Here is a 6032-nt window from a genome sequence, read left to right on the forward strand (position 1 = left end):
GTCAGTCCGATCATTGTTCTGTTATTACGGCTGACCTGATTGCTGTTGATGCTTTGCGCTTCTTGTAAAACTTGTCTTACTCATATCTGACCTATTATTCCTTTCCTCCCTGTGTATGGGATCCATCGCCTTGGCCTGCAGGGAGGCCGGTTATACGGTACATATTAATGCCGACCTGGTTTGCATAAATAGATCATTACTAAAAAAAAAACAGTACAGGGACATCGTCCTAGAACGTTCCCCGCCTTCGGACCAAACGAGCAATCAAATGGAAGTGAGTGCTACGGCTGATGAGGAGATGCTGCCATGGTCGGGACACAGTGAATCAAGTGTATTGTGCTAACTATTACTCATATAAGGTGCTGGGTGACCAAATCCTGCACAGGGGCCCACCTGGGGATTCACCTGTCCACCGGTGGGCCGGTCCGAGCCTGATGAGAAGCTGATAATGGGGTGTCCTTCTGCTGGATTTCCTAGCAATCTGCTGCAGTCAATGAAAGAATCCAGTAGGAAGTTTCACATCTCCTACAGCGCCCCCACAGGACAAATTAAAGTATTACATAGCCTGGTGCTTTTAATTAATGACTGTCTGTGCAATGCATAGTCATGCCAAGTCCTTCAAAGATAGAAACTCTCATTATAGCTGCTCTCAAGGGCTCATGCAGACATCTGTGAAACTCGGCCTGAGCATGTACATCATTGCACGGGCTGTCCACAGGTCTCCCAGCCCTAACTTGACAGCCTCCTATACTCCTATTAGGATGTCAAGTCCAGGTGTGTAGACCCATGGACAGATCCCGCAGTGCGGTCCGTGCTCAGACCGCGTATCATGGACATCTGCATGAGCCCATACTCAGACAATAGATGAGGGTCCTGAATGGAGACCCCCCCCCCTCCTCTTTTTAATATTATCTCAAACTTCTTAGACCAATCATGAAAGAGGATGCATCAGACTCACATGGTTTTTCAATTCCTGACAAACTGCACCAAAAAATAACTAATCACGTCTGATACTGTGTTTTTCCAAAAATAAGTCCTCCCCAAAAATTAGCCCTAGCAGGAATTTTCAGAATTTTCGGCGTAAGGCTTAAATATAAGCCCTACCCCGAATATAAGCACTAGTTGTGGTTCAATAATGAAATGTCCATGCAGCCAAAATACTTAAAGATACTGCAGGACACTTCATTATAGACAGAGGACACCCCCCAAAAGAGAGAAGAAAGAAGACCCCGCAATCGTACTCACCAGACACCGAGCAGGAGGAGCTGCAGTGGAACGCACACCCACACCCACCAGATCGCACACACCCACAAACCTCAGATCTCACACCCATCAGATCGCGCGCACACCCACCCATCAGATCGCACACCCACCCATCATATCGCGCGCATACCCACCCATCAGATCGCACACACACCCACACACATCCACCAGATCGCGCACACACCCATCAGATCGCACACACACACATACACACACACACACACACACACACACACACACACACCCCCATCAGATCGCACACCCACACACATGAAATCGCATACAATTACACTCACCACATTCGGCGATACCAATTCTGTCCGGCAGAGGATCCTGGGACGCAGTGTAGTGGAGCGTGATGAACTACGGTGGAACATATGAAGGACCTGCAGTGGAACGCAACAATGCATTCCACCACAGGTCCTCGTGCCCCACTATACTGCGTCCCAGGATCCTCTGACGGCAAGAAGCAATCGGTATCTCCAGATGTGGTGTGTGTGGGTGTGCTATCTGATGTGTGCAAAACTGCAATTTTTAGCACTAAGAAGTTTCAAAAAAGTGAGTGAGTGCCACGATTTCTCCTATCGTTGTGTCTAGATGCAGTGAGTGACAAGTTCAGCCATCCAGTCGGAGGCTGGGGCATGCTGAGCTGTCAGTATGGCGATATACAGCTCAGCCATCCAATCCGGGCTGTAGCGTGTGAGGTTTCCTCCAGATGTCTACCTTGCTATGCAGCTGCCTCTCTGATCTCAGTTACTGCCGGTTGTAGCTTTAGCTCGGTGGTGTCTGTGTGCCGGTTGTTCCTGTGCTCAGTCTGATCTATTTTTTTACCCGACCTTGGATTTTTCTTCTGATTTGCTTAACCCCTTTGACTCTATCCTCTACCTTCATGGAATTTTGGCCTCGATCTGTGACCTGTCTACACCTTGTTTCACCCTTTTTGGTCATTACGAGCTCTCCTAGTATCTTACACCTTTTGACTACCCAGCCTCACGGCTAGCCCGTGAGTAGTGACTGGCATAATATACAGTACAAATATTGTGCTTGGGCCATCACTTTTGCATAGCTATTGGGAGGTGGCGGCCTGATTTTCATATGGTCTTGGTTCATGTGCAGTTTTGTTTTTCTCCAGCTGCCTTACGGGTAATGTGCAAATCATTTTGTAGGTTAAGATTAACCTAATAATATCTAAAGGGGCAATAAAGCTTCTCGTATGTATTCAAGAAATGCTATGTGATGCCAACATTTTGGTAGGAGCCTCCAGATTTTGCCGTCTGTTCGTCGGCACGCGCCCGTGCTGTGGTGGCCAAGCATATGGCGTCCATATAACAGACCATTTGGATGTATGTATGTTCCTGTAGTATCTGCTGTAATAAAAACTGATCCCTTCAAAAAGGGTGTAAAATACATTTCGGGTTCGGTCTGGTATCTGTTTGCATGCCATTTTATTTGTTTGTTTTCTATGTAAACAAAGCCTTATTTTATACGCCTGAACAACCCCTTTAAATATCATATTAAATAGGTTCTGAAAGCTTAAAGGCAATCTGTCCGCTGCTTTCTGCTATGTAGACTAACAGCAGTATGATGTAGGGGCAGAGAGCCTGATTCCAGTGTTGTCACTTAGTTTACTGGGTGCAGATTTAGCAGAGCTGGAAATGACTCCACATGCTGTGTATAACTCAACCACACCACTGATTGGCAGCTTTTTGTCAATATACAATGTACACAGAAAGCTGCCAGTCAGTGGTGGAGGCGAGGTTGGACCAGCAGGCACGAGACACCTAGTCCTGTTGTCACGGTCATCTCCCTGGTTTTGGAGACTAGTGACAGCTTGAGGACAGGAGCCTCTCATCTCTATCTGGTTATCAACATTGAAATGTTTTGTTTCCTTTAGTACCTAAACGGTTAATGTCAGTTTTGCTGCTGGCAGCTTCTCCAGCAGTCCCTAGCTGAGTGCTTCAGCTGCAGTAGCTTTGTAGTCATGCCTGTCAGGTTTAAATAGGTGTTACCCAGCAATCCCTGCTGAAGATACAAATCCATTTGTATACTGGCCCCCTTGGTGGAAGGAGCTGAGTTGAAGCATTCCAGAAGCCACACTTTATGCTTTTACATTGCAGATTTTCCCCTGTTTGTCTCTCCTACCCTCTTGTCTCTTTAGTGAAGCGGTGGGTTTAGTGAACCTCACCCGCCTCTCCCTAACCAGGGCATCTATAGGGCCTTCCGAGGGTCTCTCAGTGCTGCTCTGCAACAGTTGTGGAGACTGTATAGGGACTGGCTAGGAGAGCAAGGACAGCTGCAGGTGAGCATAAAAGGTTTCCCACCATCCCCTCTCACTAGTGTCAGGGCCCGCCATTGTTATCGTTTCCCTGATATTCCTTCCCTTGTTTGTGGTGGTGTTTTGGTGTTTTTTCATTGTGCGTCAGACTCCTTTTTGGTCTGGACGCGCTTGACGCGCTTATAGCGAGACACCTGTAATGATAATCTCCTGCTGATAAAACACTGATTTAATTAAAAACACAGCCCAGTAAATGATACATAACTGGAATCAGGGTCTCTGCCCCTACATCATGCTGCTCTCAGATTACATGGTAAAAATCTGCTGACAGATTCTCTTTAAGAAAGAGAAACACTTACAGTAATAAAATTACATTATGTAAATACTACCCACACTTTCAATATTGGTCCTGGAGACCCAGATGTCACAACTTTCCCTGTTTATTTCTCATTTATGATGTAATTGTGTTAAGAATAAGCCATGGTATAAGATGGGGATGAAGGCTCATCTGCTTCACAGTTCAAAATGTGAATAATATTGAGCTTTTGTTGCTTACCTATGGCTATCCTATATTTGCGTATAACTTTGATTTGGTCACAAATTGGTGCAGCTCAGAAAGAGATGAGCCTTACAGATCCTGGTGTCCGATGAGCTCGCTGATGGATTCACTGTTAACTCATTCTGCAGCCTGCTATGTACAATGATGCGTAGAGGATGTAGAGGCCAAACAAGACAAAATTTGTAATAAAACCCTATTGGAAGAGAGGTAGAAACGGTTTTCTGCCACAAAGACATGCAAGTAAAAAACACCTTCAAAAGTCGTCTATCCTTTAAAATTGGGAATATTATTTTAAACTGTCATTCACAAGTGAGTTTTTCCATTAAAGATCTATCGGATCTATTGACGTCTGTTTTCAATAAATGATTTCTAAATGAAATAATTCTGAAGCTTCTTTACTTGTAACTCTACATTTTGCCATTAATTTTATTCCTCCTAGAAATTTGAGTGAATGGACAACAGGGTGTTACCATTTCCTTGTCAAAAGGGCGTGTCCCTGTATAACCTGACTCCGCCAGCAGTGATTGGACAATGTCAGGCTGTGTAGGGGAATACACCCAGTTTTCACTTTACTCAAAAATTTGTAAGAGGAATAAACCGAGGAATAGTTCAATGCAGAGATTTACACTGAGAGAATTGCTGTTTCAGAAGACACAAGTTTCACTAGAAAAGATAAGTCAGTAGAGCGGACCGGTCCTCATTATTGGAGTTATACCATATACCATATATAAATACCATATATATATATATATAATTAGTCACTGGGGGTCAAGCTGCTGCACCAATCACAAAAAAAACAAAACCTAACTCTCAAAGTCCCTTGCGTGAATGAAATGGTAGTGAGCATGTGTGACCAGTGCAGCATTCACTATGGTGGTTGCACATGCTCACTACTCACTATAGTGGTTGCACATGCTCACTACTTGCTATGGTGGTTGCACATGCTCCCTACTCGCTGTGGTGGTTGCACATGCTCACTACTCGCTATGGTGGTTGCACATGCTCACTACTCGCTGTGGTGGTTGCACATGCTCACTACTCGCTGTGGTGGTTGCACATGCTCACTACTCGCTGTGGTGGTTGCACATGCTCACTACTCGCTATGGTGGTTGCACATGCTCACTGCTCGCTATGGTGGTTGCACATGCTCACTGCTCGCTATGGTGGTTGCACATGCTCACTACTCGCTATGGTGGTTGCACATGCTCACTACTCGCTATGGTGGTTGCACATGCTCACTACTCGCTATGGTGGTTGCACATGCTCACTACTCGCTATGGTGGTTGCACATGCTCACTACTCGCTATGGTGGTTGCACATGCTCACTACTCGCTACGGTGGTTGCACATGCTCACTACTCGCTATGGTGGTTGCACATGCTCACTACTCGCTATGGTGGTTGCACATACTCACTACTTGCTATGGTGGTTGCACATGCTCCATACTCACTACGGTGGTTGCACATGGTCACTACTCACTATGGTGGTTGCACATGCTCAGTACCGCTTCATTCATACCGGAGACTTCCAGCCTCTCTCCCTCCCCCTGTTTTTGGAGTCAGGGAGCCAAAGCATTTTTAAACTAATTGAAAGAAGGGAGTGACACGTTCACGGAATAGAGCACTGCTGTTTCCAGATGAGGCACTGGTGTATGCAATAGGATAAAGCTGCACAGTAAAGGCATTTTTTAATTTGACTTCCTATTTGTACAAGTTTCCATCATAATCCATAGGATCCTACCAACCTAAACGGATCCCGTACACTAATCAGATTATTATGGGAACAGCTCCTTCTGTATGATCCATTATAGATTATTAATATAGTAACTTAGTTTGTGTGCATACTGATTAGTATACAAATTTATTTGTAATTTTTTTTTTTATTTTTTTTTTTGCATATTGCATCAATAATTAACTACTATAGGTAAACAAGCTTT

The sequence above is a fragment of the Anomaloglossus baeobatrachus genome, chromosome 7, assembly GCF_048569485.1.
Source record: "Anomaloglossus baeobatrachus isolate aAnoBae1 chromosome 7, aAnoBae1.hap1, whole genome shotgun sequence".
Classification (NCBI taxonomy): Eukaryota; Metazoa; Chordata; class Amphibia; order Anura; family Aromobatidae; genus Anomaloglossus; species Anomaloglossus baeobatrachus.